The 19,961-nt window shown below is 46.7% G+C and overlaps 1 protein-coding gene and 1 long non-coding RNA gene across 2 annotated transcripts in view; one reads left to right on the top strand and one right to left on the bottom strand.

Annotated features, from left to right (window-relative positions):
- The window catches only part of LOC135210346 (probable histone deacetylase 1-B), a 313,625-nt gene that overhangs the window by 20,163 nt on the left and 273,501 nt on the right, over positions 1 to 19,961 (top strand). The gene's annotated exons all lie outside the window — the stretch shown is intronic.
- The window catches only part of LOC135210344 (uncharacterized), a 91,934-nt gene continuing 85,474 nt past the window's right edge, over positions 13,502 to 19,961 (bottom strand). The window contains exons 4-5 of the long non-coding RNA XR_010313503.1: positions 14,879 to 14,991; positions 13,502 to 13,578 (exon numbers count right to left, since the gene is read on the bottom strand). This is a non-coding gene — a long non-coding RNA (uncharacterized LOC135210344). The remainder of the gene's footprint in view (positions 13,579 to 14,878; positions 14,992 to 19,961) is intronic.

Genomic DNA, 19,961 nt, shown 5'->3' with positions numbered 1-19,961 from the left:
GGTCCAGTGATACCATGCCAGTCGTTTTGTCTTAAGGCCCCAAGCACTGACTGAGGTGTCCTCCATCTTGAACGTCTGTCTCTCTATAAAAAGTTAAAGACTGCTCACATCTAAAACTGGCCGCTCAGCCTCCCGACTGTTTCGGCACTAGGAATAACCTGTTGTAGAACCCGGGGACTGCATGTCCTCGACTTGTTCTCATTGCTTTCTTCTCGAGCATTTGGTTCTAACTCAGTCGTTACAAGATCTGTTGTTTTTCTCCTGGTAAGAGGGTGATAGATCTATAGGTGTTTGTGCACAATGGAGGAGGCTTCAGGAAAGGTATTTTGTATCCTCACTCGATGACGTTGAGCGACCAGCTGTCTGCCTCTATCTTCTTCCAAGCTTCTGCAAAATAAATGAGCCTGGCACCTACTGGCGACTGAAGGACTCCCTCCTCATTTTTTTACCTCTGGACTTAGACTGAGCTCTGCCTCTAGAGAGTCCTCTTCCTCTAGAGAAGGTCTAGAGGATGCTCCACCTCGAAAGGGCTTTATTTCTTAGAAAACTGGGTTCGTGTTGAAGTCGAAGGAACCGGACGTCTAGAAGATTGTGCTAAGAGATCCTGAGTAGCTTTTTCCTGTAGACTTCCAGCTACATCTTTAATTATAGCCTGGGGAAGAGATGGTCAGAAAGAGGGGCGAAAAGCAATTCTGCCTTCTGTGTTGGAGACACTGCTTTGGTAAGTAAATTTACAGTAGATAGCTCTCTTTTTCAGGAGCCCTGCACAAAAATGTGAAGCCAATTCCTCTGAACCATCTCTGACGGCCTTATCCATACAAGCGAGAACACTGGATAGCTCCCCCAAGCTAATTGAGTCTTGACTACGAGACTTAGTGTCAAGCAGCCCAAACACCAGTCCTAAGAAATTAAATACTTCAATTGTCCGAAAAAGACCTTTCAGATGGTGGTCTATCTCCGCCGGTGTCCATGTTATTTTAGCTGACGAAAGAAGAGACCTCCTTGGTGCGTCAAACCAGACTGAAAAGTCACCTTGAGCCGATGCGGGAGCTCTTAACCCGACATCCTCACCTGTATCATACCAGATCCCAGCCTTGCCGCAAAGTCTTGAAGGAGGCTGGGCAAAGAAGAAAACTTTCCTTGAGCTTTTCTAGACTCCATCCAATCTTGCACCTTCTTAAAAGCTCTCTTAGTTGAAAGAGACTTTGTCATTTTAACAAATCCCGGAGTCTTATTTGTTTTTGACAACGAAAACTGAGAAGGAGGCGACCGAGGTGCTGCGGGTTGAAACTCTTCTCCAAATGAATCCCGAAGCAATCGAACCAAAACTTGATAATCGGATGAATCTGACACAGCGGGTTGATCCTCTTCCGTTTCTTCTGAAATATTACTTAATCCTTCCTCATCTACAGTACCCGTCAAAAAAACTGTCGTGGTAGCGATTTCGTAAGAAAAAAACATGTTGCGTAAAAGAAAATATTAATTAAAAATCAATGGTTAGTAATAAAAAAGAAAAAAAATAGGTTAACACTCCCAACTCCTAGCCTAATATTTAATAGGCATTCCCCGACGTTTCCGAACTTCTTTAAGCCTATTGGGGACGGAATCTGCAAGTTTTTGCAGGAGCTTGCTCGTCAAGGTTGTCCCAGATACGTTTCAACTCTGTCTCTAACTTTTCAGTTGTTGTCGTGTCAACGTCCTGTAATTTTTCTTTTCATAATCGCCCAAAGATTTTCATAGGCGAAATATCTGGGGAATTACCTGGCCAGTCTTGTATAAAATCAATTCCACAGTCCTTGAACCAATTAATATTTTGTTTCGCAGTATGCGAAGGCGCTCCGTCCTGCTGAAAAAAGTAATTTTGTCGAAAAATTATTTTTTCCTATATACAAACCTAGGTTGTCTAACAAAAGGATATCCGCGGGAACGCGCCGCCGCTACCGGCATACAAAGAGTTCAAACTTGAATCGCTGTACCTGGGTCTGGGGTAACTGCGCGGGGTGAGCCCGGGCCAGCTTGGGTAGGTCATTGTGATACCATTCTTTGAGCCGTTAGAATACTTAGTCTAAACAGACACACTCTTCAAAAGGGGGCCATAACTCAAAGAGGGGTGGATGAGGAGGGCCATTAATCTGTTTAGACAACCTAGGTTTGTATATAGGAAAAAATAATTTTTCGACAAAATTACTTTTGTTCCGACTAAGTACAAACCGTCGGTTGTCTAAAACAAAAGAGACTCGAACTGAGGATGGGAAGGTGAGTGACCTGAATGTACCCTTTGAAGAGCCGCCAATAACTTCACACGACCTGATGTTAACACTTTACACGGTAAGGATTCAATAGGGGAGAACCCAAGGGGCTTCCGGCTGTTGTCCTAACCTATGGTACTAATACTCACTCAGAGAGCTGTTCCTGAAGGATTCTTAGCCATCATTCTACTCTCCAAGGTAAGTCAGTAGTGGCCAAGTCGTGTCATGGACAGTACAGTCATACGTAGGATATTACCAGGAAAACTCACTCATACCCCTTACATTCGGCCAGACTTAGGCGGGAATTGCTGGGAGTGTGTGTGTGTATTTCCAAATTGAGGTACGCAGTGCGGGTGACCCACGCCTAGAGGATCTCTTGGGCTGCGACAATGGGGCCCAGAGAGAACACTTCTAGAGATTTGAACGTAACTTCTCGTAGGTAGAAGGAGGTGAAGGTGGTTTGACTCTTCCAGGTGCCTGCTCTCAATACCTGACCCACTGAGAAGGTTCTTCCTGAAGAGCATAGAGGGAGCCTATGCCCCTAACTTCGTGAGCCCTCACCTTTGGCATTGGTACTTCCTTGTTTTCGTAGGCCCTTCTTATAACCTGTCTGATCCAGAAGGAGATGGTATTCTTAGGCCACCTCTTTCGGATGCTTGCCCGCCCGTGGCCACGAACAGCCGTTTGATAGCCGGTCTGAACTGTCCTCGTCCTCTTGAGGTAGGCTTTCATGGCTCTGACCGGGCATAGAATCAGTTCCTCTTTGTCAAAAACCGGTAAAATCCCCAAGGAAGGAATGGTAAAAGAGGAAAACATCTCCTCTGGCTTGTATGGGTCTTGAGTCTTGGCTACAAAGCCAGGGACAAACGAGAACCCCATCTCCCTCCAACGCCTGGTGTGTGACACTTCGTAGGACAGCGCGTGTAGTTTCGCTGACCCTCTTCGAAGATGCCAGGGCTAAGAGGAAAAGGGTCTTCAAAGGTGAGGTTCTTCAAGGAAGCTGAATGTAAGGGCTCATATGGGAGGACCTCTCAAGGATTCCAGGACTAAGGCTACATCCCAGTGGGGAGTCCGTAGCTCTCTCGGGGGACAGGTCTTCCTAAAGTGCTTGAAGAGCAACAAAATTTCTGGAGATGCAGCGAGGTCCATGCCTTTCAACGCGAATACTTGATTAAAGCCGCTCTATAACCCTCCACTGCCGATATGGATAGTCGTTTATCCTTCCTGAGGTGGTGGAAAAAACTCGCTAGTTGAGGGATGGTGGCCTCGTCTGGGGCAATGCCTTTATCTTGACACCAATCTTGAAACCGTCGCCACTTTCCCTGGTACAATCTGCCTGAGGAAGGTTTCACAGGATTGGCCATGGCCTCAGCTAACTGCCTGAAAAGGAAAAACCTCTATCGCGGAGGATTTTGATGACAGTCTGAACCCGTGTAAGCGGAGGGCCGACGGATTTGGGTGTAGGCATCCGTTGTTGGGTGGGCGAGGAGATCTATTCTGTCTGGTAGGCTTACCGGGTCTTCTAACTGAAGATCCAGCACTTCTGGGAACCAGGGGGCTTCCGGCCACCAAGGAGCTACTAAGGTTACTCGCAGGTTCTGCGAGTAGCGAATCTTCTGAAGGATCTTCTGGAGGAGGGGGAAAGGCGGAAAGGCGTAAGCGTCCAGTTCTTCCAATCTTGCAGGAGGGCATCCTCCCCCGCTGCCTGCGGGTCTGGGAGTGGGGTGGGGAGAAGAACACTGGCAGTTTTCCCTGTTCCAAGCGGTGGCAAAGAGGTCTTATCGACGGAGAGCCCCGCCCCACCTCTTTATCAGGCCATCTGCTACTTCTTGATGGAGGACCACTCTGTGTTGATTATCTGTCCCCTCCTGCTCGAGATGGTCCGCCCAACAAACATTTTTCTTGCCTGGAATATATCTTGCCTTGAGGGTGAATGTCCATTTCCTCTGCTAACCTCCATGGATTTGTACTGCCAGGCGACAGAGATCCAGTGAGACTGTGCCCCCCTGTTTGTTTAGATATGCCACCACCGTGGAGTTGTCTGACATTAGGCCCACCGTTTTCCCTTGGAGTTGAGACAGGAAGTGCTGAAGGGAGAGGAAGACTGCCTTCAATTCCAAGACATTGGATGTGAGCTGCTTTCTCTTCTTCCGACCACAGGCCGCTCACTTCTTCCTCCGTCATGGTGCGCCCCCCACCCTTCTTTTGATGCATCCGTGAAGAGAAGAATCTCTGGTTCTCGGACTGAGAGGAGATGCCCCCGTTGGAGGTGGGAAGGCACCATCCACCACTCCAGGGACTTCCTTACTTCTTGGGAGAGAAGATTTTGCTGTTGGGGTCCCCTTCCTGAGGAGACCATTGTTTCTTGAACAGCCACTGAAGCGGCCTCATAACGCCTTCTGCTGTGAGGCACTAGTCTCTCTATTGAGGCCACATGTGTCCTAAGATGGACTGGCAGAGTTTTTGCCGTGGGAGGGCTGGGCCCCAAAGCTCTCCGCACTTGAGATACTAGGCCGGAGACCCTGTTCTCCGAGGGGAAGGCCTTCATGAGGGATGAATCTAGTGTCATTCCGAGGTACACCATCCTTTGTCTGGGAGTGAAATCCGACTTGTCGACATTCACCACCACTCCCAGTTTCCTGAACGAATGACAAAACTAGCTGAAGGTGCTCCGCACACTGCGCAGCCGTCTCGGCTAAGATGAGCCAATTCGTCCAGGTAGCGAGGAGACGGATGCCTCCCTGCGTGTGCCCAAACTGACACTATCTTGAAGACCCTGGTGAACACCTGTGGGGCTGTGGCGAGGCCGAAGCACAGGCAGGTGAACTGCAGAGTCTTTCCCTTGCTGACAATCCTGAGGAATTTTCTGGAGGAGGGGTGAACAGGGACTTGGAAGTAGGCATCTTGAAGGTCTATTGAGGCCATGAAGTCTCCCTCCCTGACACAAGCTCGAACGGAGTCTGCCGTTTCCATCCGAAACTTTGTCAGAGAAAGGAACTTGTTGAGGGGTGAAAGGTCTATGACCGGTCCTCCAACCCCTGTTGCCTTTTCTACCTAGGAAGAGTCTGGAGTAGAACCTGGACCTGGATCCTGAACCTCTTCCAACGCCCCTTTCTGAAGTAGCTTGGATATTTCCTCCTCCAGGCCCGTCCGCGGTCCGAGTCCGGTCGATAGGAAGGGACTTGGATGGGGGTAGGGGATAGAGTGGGTGTAGACTGGGAAGGGAAGTACGGTAGCCTGACTTGATAACCTGCAGGGTCCAATCTTCCGCTCCTGCTTGCTGCCACACTTGCCAACTGGCAGCCAAGCAAACCCCCTACTTCCGCTGACGGGCAGGATCTGGCCTAGAATTTCTTGCGGGGACCTCCCTCTCTTCTGTTGCCCTTCTGCTTCCGCTCCTTTGATGGAAAGGGACGAGTCTTCTCCCTATGGAACTTGTCCTTCGACACAGAGTAAGGTTTTTCTTCTCCTCTCGCCTACGCACGGTAAAACGCCGGTCTCTGCGCTTCTCTTACCTGTTGGCTAATCTGTGGTGCTGGCCGTGGTCTATGGCCCGGGTTGCGAATTGGAGAGAGCCCTAGATTGGAGAGATCGCTCCTTCTTCTCCGCTGCCTTGCGAACTTCTTCCGCAGGAATAAGTTTCTTTCTGGAACAGCGGGTTTTTCCGTAAGTCCGGGAGGAGGTCTCTCACCACTGGCGATTTGGCCTCCTTGAAGGCATTCTCTCTCCTTTTCACCTCCATATTAGCCCACAGGACCGCTAAGTTGTCTGCTTGGTGCGAGAGTGTCTTGATCCCACACTGCATGAACGAAGACAAGTTCTGCTGCTGCTGAGGCTGGAGCTCGGGTAAGAACTGCGGAAGTGCTGCCAGTAGAACGTTCCATCCACGAATTCGTAGCGAGGGCCAGAGCTAGAGCGCGAATGAGTCCTTCGGTTTCTGAGGGAGAGAGCAAGAGGTGCTTTTTCTGAAGGGCGTCCAGACTGACATCTAAGAGATCTGCAAGGTCCCTGGAATATGCAGACTCCCTTAGTTTGTCACCTGTGGCCTATAATACCTGCTGGCCCCCTGAGCAGGATGGAAGGAAGCCACCTCTGTTTCTCAGATACCCTAGTTGGTGAAGTCGTGGCTTCTCGGGAACGCTCTAGCCATGGCTAGCCTAACCTGGTTGCTCCAGGGGAGGCTGACCGAGGGGGGCTGTGAATTCTTCAGGTTGAGCACCTTATGCACCTCTGACTGAAACTCCTGGTTCAGTTCCTCAGTTTCTGTTAGGCCATTGGCGCTTCTAATCAACGACAGAATCTGGTTGAATGATAAGGGCTCGGGCTCCGCAGGTGAGCTAGTCTGACTGCCGTCCGAATCGGGGTCAGAATCGGGCTGCCCCCTCGGAGCATGAATCGGGCTCGGAATCAAGTCGAGTCAAACTGTCACCCAAATCTGGAAACAGTTCCTCTGACTTCTTTTCCAAAAGGAACTTCTTCTCCTGGCTTCTTCCATCCTACGGGCAGACTCCTCTAGACTGGTGTTCTTCTTCTCCACTTGCTGGGAAACCTCCTTTTTGGAGCTTAAGTAGTCCTCCACCGCCTGTTTGACCAGGTTCGCAATGTCCAGTGCGGGAGTGAGGACCTGGGCCCCCACTGTACCTAGGCTAACTGATGGAGGTGGTGCGGAGGTACTAGGCTCATGCCTAGGCTTAGCTTTTTCGGGCATCAACGCTGGCACTGGTCTCTCAGCGCGACCTAGGCCTTGCGGCATCGAAAGGTCGCCATTGATGCTCCTCCTCCGAGCGTTGTGGCTGGCTTGGCTTCTTGCGTCGGGTTGCCGCAACTCTGGAGGGGAGGGGTGGGGGCCTCCGGCTCCTGCGAGTTGGGTCCCGTTCCGGGCTCCTTAGCACTGTCCTCAGGATGGGAGGGTGAGGCATCAGGTCCGTCACCGATCCCTCCTGGTGGGGCTGGACTGATTGTGCCCGAGAGGAACAGGGGGTTACCTTGGCACCCGGCTGTGTCTCGGTACTGCTATGGTCATACCTAGATAGTTTCGGCCTTTAGGCTAGCGGGAACAAGCTCTCGGTTGCAGACCCCTTCTTGTTACGCTTCGAGGCAGGAACATGGATCCCAGCCCCTAGGGTAGCTTCTTTCCTCTTACCTGCTTTCCTAGCCCCGACGACCGAAGGTTTCTTTAGCCTAAGTTTCTTGGGAAGGACACTAGGCTCACTAACTAGGTCCCCCGTTAATAAGGAGGAAGGATTACTAGGCCTAGTGTTTCTCCAATTGGGCACTATCCCCCTCACACTACGTCCTTAGGCCCCACAGTAGTCGGCCTAGGCCTAGGCTTATCGGCATCAACATTAGCGTCACTGAAAACACTCTCATGCGCCTCATAATAGAGCCTCCACTGATCATTATTCCACTGCGCACAGGTTGAACACGATGCATCAGGGGAACATTCAAAACCCCTACAAGCAATACACCACAGATGAGGATCCGAGGTTGGCGAAGGCAAAGATGTACCGCAACGCATGCCATCGGAAACACACACAAACTCCTCCCCGAAAAACCCACCATAGATCCGCCTTCCATACTTACATGGGAAGTTAGGATGCTAGGTAATACTAAGGATAAATAAAAGGATAGGAAAAGGGCACTGGGGAAGCACTCAAGCACAGGATGTCAAAGATATATCACGATAAAGAAAGACTACAGTCGGCGGTCATGCGTTGTTTATCTCAGAAGTCGGGTCAAGGCGGAAGGAGTAGGTGTTGACACGACGGCTACCGCGAAAAGAATGGTATCACAATGACCTACCCAAGCTGGCCCGGGCTCACCCCGCGCAGTTACCCCAGACCCAGGTACAGCGATTCAAGTTTGAACTCTTTGTATGCGGTAGCGGCGGCGCGTTCCCCCACGGATATCCTTTTGTTAGACAACCGACGGTTTGTACTTAGTCGGAACAAATACTTGTTTTACTGAGCTCAAAAGATTCCTCCAAATTCTCGTTCAACAGTGTGTAATACGAGTCCTTATTAACAGTATTGTTACGAGGTAATATTACCAAATTACCTTTACCACCATAACCAAAACAACCCCATACCATTACATAAGACGGGAATTTCACACACGTGGCAAGGTACTTGGGGTCCAGCGGGTCTGATGTCGACTTTCGCCAAACACACTTTCCCCCCTTATTGTCCGAACAAAAAAACTTGCTTCGTCACTTCCATAGCACTTGACGCCATTTTGCCAGAGCCCAGTCTTTGTAAGAACGTGCAAACTTAGTCGATCTTCTTTTGTTTAGTGTGGTTATCAGCGGCTTCTACGCGCCTTCACTTTTGAATATTTCAAGTCCTTGCTCAAGCGCCGCTGTATGGTCCTAACAGAAGCTCCTGCCACTATATCTGGATTTGCAACCTTAAGTTCTCTGGCAGTAAGGGTCGGATTGACTTCAATATCCCTGCCCCAGCACTCTTAAACCCCTGTTTACTAATGATACGTGGCCTCCCAGAACTTGTAGAAGCACGAGGTACTTCCTGGTCTCCATTGTCGTGGTATTTTTTTCAAAATGCGCTGCACAGTTCGCTGGTTTACAAAAACACCCAATTTTCTTACTAATTTCGCCAGTTTTATAACCTTCACTGTGTAACTGCACAACTCGTACACGATTTTCAAATGAGGTATACCCTGTAGACATAGTAGTACACTAACGTACACACACACTTTCACAAGAAAATTCTGGAAGCGTGATCCAAAAAATCAGGCAGGTCACGATCGATGTCTACTGTTCATAAATCACTTAAGAACACTGACCGATACTTTTGGTTACTTTTTCCCACGCTGTGAGTGAGACAAATGACTCAGTTGTGTTGCCAATTAGTCAGTTTCTCCCAGCCGATTTTTTCCCCCCATAGATATTGGGGGGTCGCCTTATTCGCGGCAAAAACTGTCGCGTTTTGAAACACGACAATTATTTTGACGTGCAGTGTATAGGAGTGACCAAGGGGACTCCCGAAGCTGGTGGTACAAGTCCTTTCACTCCGAGCTTTAATGAAGATCGTTGTTTTGACGTGCATGGAGCATTCTGAATATTAATATCTAAAGATTCAGATAAAGCGGTACCAATTTCTTGCTCATTCTCATCGATGGGATCCCTTCGAAAAGCCGATTGCAGTTGAGGTTCCATACTAATACCTTGCTGTGATACCTGATGGATATGCAACAAAGCGTCCGTTTTGAACGTCTCGCTTGGCATCCGTCCGAGCGTCAAGTTTGCGTCCAGCCGAGCGTCACGCTTGGCGTCCAGCCGAGCGCCACGCTTGGCGTCCAGGTGAGCGTCACGCTCGTCGCTCAGCCGAGCGTCCCGCTTGGCGTCCAGGTGAGCGTCACGCTCGGCGTCCATCCGAGCGCCACGCCTGGCGTCCAGGTGAGCGTCACGCTCGACGTCTGTCCGAGCGTACCGCTTGTCTAAACAGGCGTCCCTGTGAACACTCCGCTCCTTCCAAGCCGAACTAGGAGCGTCGAGTTTCTCAGACTGTATACGGCCTCGTTTCGTAATCATAGGATCGTCCGTTCTTGTATAAAGCGAGCCTCGAGAGTCTGGGCGAATCCTCGTAGGAAGTTTTTCATGCCCTTTCTCCAACTGCAGGTGAGACGTACGAAATCTAGAATGAGTACTCACAGGCGAAAGAGACGATCGGTCCACCCGTGCGGGAGACCTCTTAGATCTTTTAATCGGTAATCTATCATCTTTTCTTCTCAGACGAATTTCTGATTCTCTCTCAGCCAGCAACGAAGCAAGTTGTTGTTGCATCGACCTGATAACACTCTTTGTAGTAGAAGATTCTTTTTCAGGAGAAAAACTGATCCTATGAGAAGGCGAGGGGCGAGGGGAAGCCCTATCCCTTCTCACAGGACCCGTTCTAGTTCTATTCCTAGAACGACTAGGCCGCTCCAAGGCGTCCTCGTCAGATGACATCATAATTCTCCTTTGAGGAGTCCATGCAGCAAAACTCTCCGGTGAAGACCGCAAACCAACAGGAAGAAAAAGGACGTGAAGCGTCTTCCTCCCCACTGCGATCGAAGACTCTGGCCGCTTGTGCGACACCTTGAGTTTTCTATCTTTTTTGCAGTGGGAGAGTAATCCAAGTCTCGAGGCGAAGCCCGTAACGAAGAAGCAGCGCAAAGAGACTCTGCGCCCTCCTCTGAGAGACTACTGACGATAGCCGCCTGTGCGACATTAACGTCATAGCTCTTTTCCAGAGGACGTGAGCGTCTTCTCATGCTCCAACTCCTGTTAGGGGAGGACGCCTCCGAGGACGAAAAGCACTCGCGGAGGATACGCGCACGGTCGCACACTCTTTGGCAGCCTGGGGATCGTCTACAGGTTCTGCCGAAGGGACGCCAGATCGGTGGGGGTTCCCCGTAACCCTCCTGCGGCTTTCGACATGTCCGTCTTCCTGGGCTTGGAAGTTCGACAGAGGTCCAGGCCTAGAGGCATTATAGGGCCGATCTGACGCCCCCTCTACAACACTGGGGGCACTTTCACTGCACTTTTGTTCACTAATAATGCTTTTTTACCCTCCAAAGCGAGCACTTTAGATTCTAGGTTTCGTATTGATTCCAGAATCGTAGAAAGGGCATTGTCTTCCACTGATTTTTCAGGGCCCGAAGGCACAACATTTTCAGGGCCCGAAGGCACAACAGATTTAGGTGTACCAACTACTGAATGTATAGTAGGAGAAACCTTACTACCCTTACTTCTACTGACTGATACACTCCTGGAGGAAGATCTCCGTATCCTATCACGCTCCAATTTCCGCACATAGGATTCATAAGCCTTCCAACCCGAATCAGACAGACATTCACACTCCTTACAACGGTCATTTATAACACACGTATGTTCTCTACAATTATTACATATTGTGTGTGGGTCTACCGAACCTTTCGGTAGCCGCACCTTACAACCTTCCATAACACACACTCTGGTGCTAGATAAACTAGTCCCGCCAGACATCTTAGTTAAAGGAAAAAACCAAACCAAATTCAAATCCAATCCACTATCAGCGTAAGCCTAGTCACAATCCACGTTCGATAACCAAAAAACAAACAGGATACTCAAGTAACAGAGAAGTTTCGAAAATCCTAGACGGAGGTGTTGAAAACAGTTGTTATCAACACCGGCGACAGAAAAAATCTGAATAGAAAATGGGAATGGTTCCTGACACCCGCCTCCCAGCGGCGGGAATGGGTACTAACCACCTGGCCGACCACTGCGTGAGCCGGGAGTTTTGAAATTCTGTCGGACTTCGGAGAAATACAGCTATATATATATCTGCTGGGTAAGTTTCATGAACAAACATTAAATTGTGGACACAAATCCCATTCTCAAAAAATCCTTATTAGATAAGAACTAGAAAAATTCACACTACACACATCTGTCCTGCCACTGGCATTGCCTCTACTTCATCATCAATTCATCATGGAAGGAAAGCTCATACAGTAGGAAGGATGAAACTGCATGGTTAATGGGTATGGAAAAATTATAAATTTACTTTGCTTCTTCATAATCCCATTAATGCAAGAGACGAAAGTCCTTTTAAATATTTATGGAGTACAGATAACTCGACATTTACACAAGGGATATGGTCCCTATGACCTTCAGTAAATGGAAATAGTGTAATTAGTCTTCATTTTCCCATCAGAATCAATGGTAATGGGGGACTACCTCTTTTCCCTCCATTTCATGATAACATTTATCATTATGACCTCAATACCTTTGCAACATTTTTTTTTCTAATTTCTAAAATCGAAAAGCCCTATGATACTTTGTTTTCTGCCGATTCTCATGTAGTCCATGGGAATTGGTTAAAACAACTATGATTTTTTTTATAGAGTAGCTTTACTAAAATGAGATCCATGAGGTGTTAAGTTTGGATCATATGAAAATTCAGTAGATTTTATGATAAAATTTATTATTCAACTAATTGTTTCATAGAACAATTTTTAAAAAATTCTGTATATGTAACATAATCCTAGTTAATTACATTACACTATTTTTTTATAGCACTTTAATAAATATATTTTATTGCTTTAGTTAACTGTTCAACCATCCAAAACAGGAAAAAAACAGGGGGTAGAGTACATAACATTAAGTGTATATAAAGAAATGTTAAACTGAAGCAATGTTAAAAAAGAATATTTAAAAGGGACATTAGTATGGATTTTTGCTATTCAGCAATGAATTGAGACCATATATATTTGCCCCAATAATATAGCCAAGCTAAGGTGAAAATGTATATATGTATCATACACAAAATGGAATATTTGTCTGTATGTGATATATGTCAACATAAGAAGGGTCTTTCATCTCGGGCATTTGTCAGACTTGTTCCTTGTATGCTAACCACATTACAAGATTCAAATGTTGCTTAAATCAATACTGAGGTGGAAGATAGCTTATGAATAATCTGGAGGCAGTAGCAGCATACTGCTGAACCGAAAGGAGACCTCAAATGAATAATATTATTTACTAGTTTAACCATATACATTGGGAATGGGAAAATAACATTTAACAGTGCAAAACTACATTATACAGAGAATAGAAAAGTATAAGCACATTAACAAAACAAAAAAGGCCGCCAAATTGGACAGGCTGAATACTAAAATAAAACAGCCTCACTAAACAACAATAGGATTCAAACTCAAATGAACACCAAATATACACTAATGCAGAGGGAAATATTAATAAAAATTATCTGTACTTCAACAGTATCCCATAAGAAAATGGTGTCAAAGACGAACAACAAACAAGAAATTAAGGGGATGAAAGTTAATTTAAAGAATAATTCAGTAGTACTGCAGTTGGAAAGCTATTCTTGGGAACAGTGATGAATGTACAAAAAAATTTCACAAAAAAAAGTGAGAACACCAGTGGCAGGACACAGCATAGGCAGTTGTTTTTATCTTGGGTACAAGTCCATTAAAACTGGGAACTCAGTATTCCAGAAATAAGGCAATTTGTGATTTATGAGACTGCTGAAACAGAAAATCATAATACTGTACACCATTGCCAGAAATAAGGTAATTTATGATTTACAATACTGCTGAAACACAAAATCATATGCTGTACACTATTGCCAACATAATGACTTAAATTTTTTTTTTTAAATCTTTCTATTGCTTAAAGTTACCATTTTAAAATAAATACAATAACTACTACTCACATTTCTGCATTTGTTGTTATATTCATTCATGTTTGTCAGGTCGAATGGATCTTATGAATCGGATGTAGTCATCACTGTGAAATTTGGTCATCTCATCTGTTTGCTTTATGTGGACGCTGTGAAAAGTTAACAAGGAAATGTTAATGATGAAAATTTGACTTAATTTTTTAAACTAAACATTACGCAGTAACCTAACGTAAATTAAAAGCTAATAACACTAATATCACCTCGTTTACCATGTGGAATATAAGATTAAAAAAAGCTGTGGAAATTTTAGATGAAATAAAAAAAGCTAAGAAATTCTATATACTAATTATTTGGTGTTATCTCAAAAAAAATTTTTTTTTTTAAAGAAAGCTCTCAGACATCATGCTCCAGAATGCCACAATCAAATCAATGCTGGCAAAAACTGAATTGCCAAAATCTTGGCAAGGCTCATCTTACTGCATTGCACTCTATGTTGAAATATGGGAAGTACTGGACGCATAGTACACACAAGGCGATACTATCTCTGCGTCTTCAAAATAACAAGGCATACTATATCTGCGTCTTCAAAATAATATACAGTATATGACGAAATAATTATAAATGGTAACTTGGCATGTGAACATCCCTGCAGGGCTGGAATGTATAATCACAACACCATAGTTTGTCAAATTAGACAACATTTCATACAATTTAAATAAAAAAAAACATCAATTGCCACAAGCTGAAGAATACTGACACCACCCTACATATAAACATTCAAGAGATGCAAAAAAAAAAAAAAAAAAAAAAAAAAAAAAAAAAAAAAAAAAACAAGAAGAAGAAGGGAGGGATAGCAAATTAAAATCTAGTTTAGAGTGCTCCTCCCCTTCCCCTTTGAGACCTGTAAGTTCAACTTTTGTTTGGCACGCCTATTCTCTACATACGTAATGTATGTACAGTATTGTTGGATTTAATACATATTTCAGGCAAAGGTCAAGCACTGTGACCTACGAGGTTATTCAGCGCTGAAACGGAAATGAAAATAAAAGGGTTGAAAGGTGTAATAGGAAGAAACTTTTGCAGTTGCACTATGAATGCATTGTTAGAAGAAGGTGGAAAGTAAGATGGATGGAAGAAAGAGAGTATGAAAGGAGGTACAGCTATGGCACAAAGGCACACTGCAAAGAACCTGAAGTAATGCCTACAGTGCAACACATGAGGTGCACTGATGGCACTAACCCCCTACGGAGATACAGTATTGTTTTAGGATGAAAAGACATACAATACTGTATTGATTACGTACGTTTATATCGTACTGTACTGTACTTTAGGCATGAAGTGTACAGTAATCAACTTGCAAACAATTCAACATACAAAACAGCCTTTTGGATCGTAACTTGTTTGCAAGTATAGGGTGGTGTTTGCCGTCAACCAATTTGTTGTACTTACGTATATTTCCATTTTTCGGTAGAGTCCATAGTTGAGGAGTAAATTGTGAGTCATGCGAATCCTGTGGGGCTTCATGGGATGTCCTTGGCCATAGTAATAATTACCAATGTCACCTGAAAATATTGAAACATGTTATTGTTATAATACAATTAAGTTCATCAACTTACCTGGCAGATATATATATAGCTGTATTTCTGACGTCCGACAGAATTTCAAAATTCGCGTCACACGTAGTGGGGCGGCCAGGTGGTAGTACCCATTCCGCCGCTGGGCGGCGGATATCAGGAACCATTCCCATTTTCTATTCATATTTATTCATGGCCCTTGTCTCCTGAGGGGAGGAGGGTGGGCACTCTAAGTATATATATCTGCCAGGTAAGTATGAACAAACTTAATTGTATTATAACAATAACATTTTGTTCATGAAACTTACCTGACAGATATATATATAGCTGAATCACACCTTCGGATGTGGGTAGAGCCCACTAGACTAGGATTTTTAGGAAATTTAAAATCAAATAAAAGATTATCTTATTGGTTCCTTACCTGATAGCAAAGTAGACTATGTGATTACTGTCACCAAAAGCCTGCTTATGCTTTATCAGAGTTAGCCAGCCAGGTGATTGGACCTGTTAGTGCTGGTGCTCTCTGGATGCTCTGTCAACGGGGCGTGACCACAATGTGACAAGACCATCTAGGCAAACATATGGCAGTAACACAGCAACCGACCACCACCTGACCAACTAACGCAAAAAAAACCCCTGATATTAACACTATGGAATGGGAGATTTCACAGGAAGATCTCACCATCAACACAAACACAAAAAACTACCTAACTAAGCTAAGGGATAGGGAGAGAGCTACCTTCAGCCCCCAAAACTGTGTCTGCCGAAATGTAAGGTTTCCCAAAGAAAAACTACAGTTCTCGTAAATCGTCCTCACATCCCGGAGGTAATGTGAGGCGAATACGGAATTGCTCCTCCAGAAGGTGCTATCAAGAATATCTCTTATAGACATGTTCCTTTGGAAGGCAAGAGAGGTAGCTACGGCTCTGACCGCCTCGTGAGCTTTCACTTTAAAGAGGCTCATATCAGTCTTCTGGCAAGATGAATGAGCCTCTTTAATGACGTCCCTCAAGAAGAAAGCAACAGCATTCTTCGAACAACGGTAAATCCGGCTCTCTTCACCCGAGCACCAGAGATTACCTGAGGGACCTCTTATCTCTCTAGTCCTATTCACATAGAACTTGAGAGCCCTGACAGGGCACAGGGCTCTCTCTGGTTCTTGACCCACGAGACTCGATATTCCTTTGATATCGAAGCTCTTTGGCCAAGGATTAGACGGGTTCTCGTTCTTAGCCAAGAAAGAAGGGTTCAACGAGCAGACAGCGCTGTTCTCCCTTTCCCACTAGGCTACTGAACGCTTGGATTTCACTAACTCTCTTCGCCGTCGCCAGAGAAGTTAGGAAAAGCGTTTTTTTTCCTCGTTAAGTCCCTTAGAGAGCTTCATGGAGAGGCTCAAAGGGACTAAGCATCAGATGTTTCAATACCACATCTAAATTCCATGAGGGCGGTCTTGCCTGTGGAATTTTGGTAGTTTCAAAGGACCTTAAGAGATCGTGCAGATCCTTATTGTCGGAAAGGTCCATTCCTCTGTGGCGAAAAACGGCAGACAACATACTCCTATAACCTTTGATTGTAGGAACTGCCAATTTTTGCACATTTCTTAGATGGAGAAAGAAATCTGCTATCTGATTCACAGAGGTCGTGGAAGAGGAAATTCCTTCCTTCTTGCACCATGCCCTGAAGGAAGACCACTTAGACTGGTGAGACAGCTCTTGAAGAGGCTCTTCGAGCATTAGCGATTGCTCTCGCAGCTGCCTTTGAAAAGCCTCTCGCTCTGGCCAGCTTTTCGATAGTCTGAACGCAGTCAGGGCCAGAGCGGAGAGGTTTTGGTGAAACCTTTTGAAGTGAGGCTGTCTGAGTAGATCTCTCCTCCAGGGCAACGTTCTTGGGAAGTCCACAAGGAACGTCATGACCTCTGTGAACCACTCTCTTGCTGGCCACATTGGAGCAATCAGAGTCAACTTGTCCCTTCTGACGCTGCGAACTTTCTCATTACGTCCCCCATGATTCTTGAATGGGGGAAACGGCGTAAAGATCCAGGTCTGTCCAGTTCCAGAGCAACGCGTCCACTGTAATTGCCCCCGGGTCCATAACCGGGGAGCAATACAGAGGAAGTCTCTTCGTCCTCGATGTAGCGAACAGGTCTACTAGAGGACGTCCCCACAATTTCCATAACTTTTGACAGACTTCCTGTGCAAGGTCCATTCTGTTGGCAGCAGCTGATTCCGCGGCTGAGAAGGTCCGCCCTGACATTCTGAACCCCTGCCACGAATCTTGTCAGGATCTTGATGTGCCTTGCGTCTGCCCATAGTAGAACTTCCTTCGCCAGGAGAAAAAGGGATCTGGAGCGAGTCCCTCCCTGATTCTTTAGATACGCAAGGGCTGTGGTACTGTCCGAGTTGACTTGAACAACCTTGCTTGACAGTCTCTCTTCGAAGAACTGCAGCGACAGGAATATCGCTGCCAGTTCCTTTACATTGATGTGCCAGGCTACCTGTTCCCCTCTCCAGGAGCCTGACACTTCTTCCCCCCCTAGTGTTGCTCCCCAACCGGAAGTGGAAGCGTCTGAGAACAAACACTAGGTCGGGGCTCAGAAGATTTAAGGAGAGGCCCTCTCGTAACTTCTGAGGGTCGAGCCACCATCTTAAGTGAACTCTTACATCGTTGGAGATCCTTAGGATCGCATTTAGGTCCCCTTTCGGCTTCCATTCTTCCGCAAGGAAGAATTGAAGAGGCCTGAGGTGCAGTCTTCCCAGCGAGACAAACTTTTCTAGTGAGGAAATGGTGCCCAGCAGACTCATCCACTCCCTCACCGAACAAGCTTCTCTCTCTAGGAAGGCTGCGACTTTCTCTAACCCCAGTCGCTGACGTTCCTGGGATGGAAAACGAAAACCCGACCAAAAGCCACTGAATCCATCTGAATCCCCAGATACACGATGGACTGTGTCGGGGTCAGATGGGACTTTTCGGTGTTGACCAACAGACCCAGAGACTTTGCTAGGGCTAGCGTAAACTGAAGGTCCTTCAGACACTTCTGCCTCGACGACGCTCTGATCAGCCAATCGTCGAGGTAGAGGGAGATCCTGATTCCTGACGAATGGAGCCACTTCGCTACATTCCTCATAATCATCGTGAAAACCATTGGGGCCGTGCTGAGACCAAAACAAAGGGCTCTGAACTGCCAAACCTGTTGTCCAAGACGAATCTCAGGTACTTCCTTGACAGAGGGTGGACTGGGACGTGGAAGTATGCGTCCTGCAGGTCTAGAGACACCATCCAGTCGCCAGGTCTCAATGCTCCCAGCACCGACTGAGGCGTCTCCATTCTGAACTTTTGTATCTTTTCCACAAAAAAGATTTAGCCTGCTCACATCCAGGGACGGGGCGCCAACCTGATGACTGCTTTGGCACAAGGAAAATCCTGTTGTAGAAGCCCGGTGACTCTAGGTCCAGGACTTGTTCCAACCGCTCTTTTTTCGACCATCTGTCTAAGAGATCGAAAAGAACCCTTTTCTTCTCTCCCTGATAAGATGGAGAGAGGTCTCTGGGAGTCGAAGTCAAAGGAGGGAGGATGAAGAAAAGGGATCTTGTACCACCGTTCTACTATCTTGAGGGTCCAAGGGTCGCTCCTCTCTGCCTCCAAGACTCCGCAAAGAATTCCAGTGGCCCCGACTGGTGTCTGAAGGACGAGATCTTCACTTGCTGGTTTTTGGTTTGAATGAAGCTCTTCCTCTTGAAAACCCTCTCCCTCGGGGAGCTGCTCTCGAGGGGGGTGCCCCGCGAAAGGGTTTGACTTTCTTCGGGGGTTTGCTGAAAGTTGACGTGGAAGGAACCGCTGGACGTCTTGAAGATTGAACCAAGAGGTCCTGGGTTCGCCTTCTCTTGCAAACTCTGTGCAAGATCCTTTACCATAGCCTGGGGGAAGAGATGGTCCGAAAGAGGCGCAAAGAGCAAATCCGCTTTCTGAGCTGGAGATACCGCCTTAGCCGTAAAATTGCACAGCAATGCTCTTTTCTTTAGGAAAGCAGTTCCAAAATTCGCCAAACTAGCTACCTCCAGAAGAACATCCCTGACCTGGCCTTGTCCATACATGACAACACGCTGGACAGCTCCCCAGACTGAGAGAATCAGGACTTCTAGACTGACGGTCCAAAACTCCCAGACACCAGTCTAAGAAATTAAAAACATTAAGGGTACGAAGGAAGACCCTTCAAGTGGTGGTCAGTCTCAACTGGAGTCCAGGTCACCTTAGCCGACGCTAAGGAAGACCTCCTCTGGGCGTCCACTCTAAACTGGAGAAATCACCAACGCGGACGAAGGGACCTTTATCCCGACATCCTCCTTGGTCTCATACCAAACTCCTCCTTTCCCTGCGAGTCTAGAGGGTGGATGGGCGAAAGTGGTCTTGCCCTGATCCTTCCTTCTGGACATAAAGTCTTGGAGTTTCTTAAACGCCCTCTTGGTCGACAAAGACGTTTTCATTTCGACGAATTCAGGGGTCTTTACGGTCTTGGACGACGAAAGTTGTGAGGGAGGAGACCTAGGGGCTGTAGGCTGGAACTTGTCTCCAAATGCTGAACGCAACAGCCTAACAAGAACCTTGTAGTCCGAGACAGCCTGAAGCTACCGGTTGTTCTTCCTCTACGGAACTCCCCGGACTACTATGCTCCCCTTCCTCCCTAAGAGGAACTGGAGAACGCCTATCAGGAGAGGGAGTAAATAAGTCCCTTAGGCTCAATCCTGAATAAAGACTTCCGTTGGTAGGAGGTATCCCTTACAGGTACGGAAGCAGCCGTACGTTGTTCTTTAGATGCACGGACATCTTCCGAAAGAGAAGCATCCTTAGAAGTCAAGTCAACTGTTTTAACCGAAGCTCCCCTTCGAAAGGAAGAGCGAGCTTCCTGAAGAGCAGCGCCAAAAGCGTCCTGCTTAGAAGAGCGAGCGTCCTGCTTTGCAGGC

Source organism: Macrobrachium nipponense, chromosome 39 (assembly GCF_015104395.2).
Source record: "Macrobrachium nipponense isolate FS-2020 chromosome 39, ASM1510439v2, whole genome shotgun sequence".
NCBI lineage: Eukaryota > Metazoa > Arthropoda > Malacostraca > Decapoda > Palaemonidae > Macrobrachium > Macrobrachium nipponense.
The sequence above is the reverse complement of the archived record's forward strand: the minus strand, read 5'-3'. Positions and strand labels throughout refer to the sequence as shown.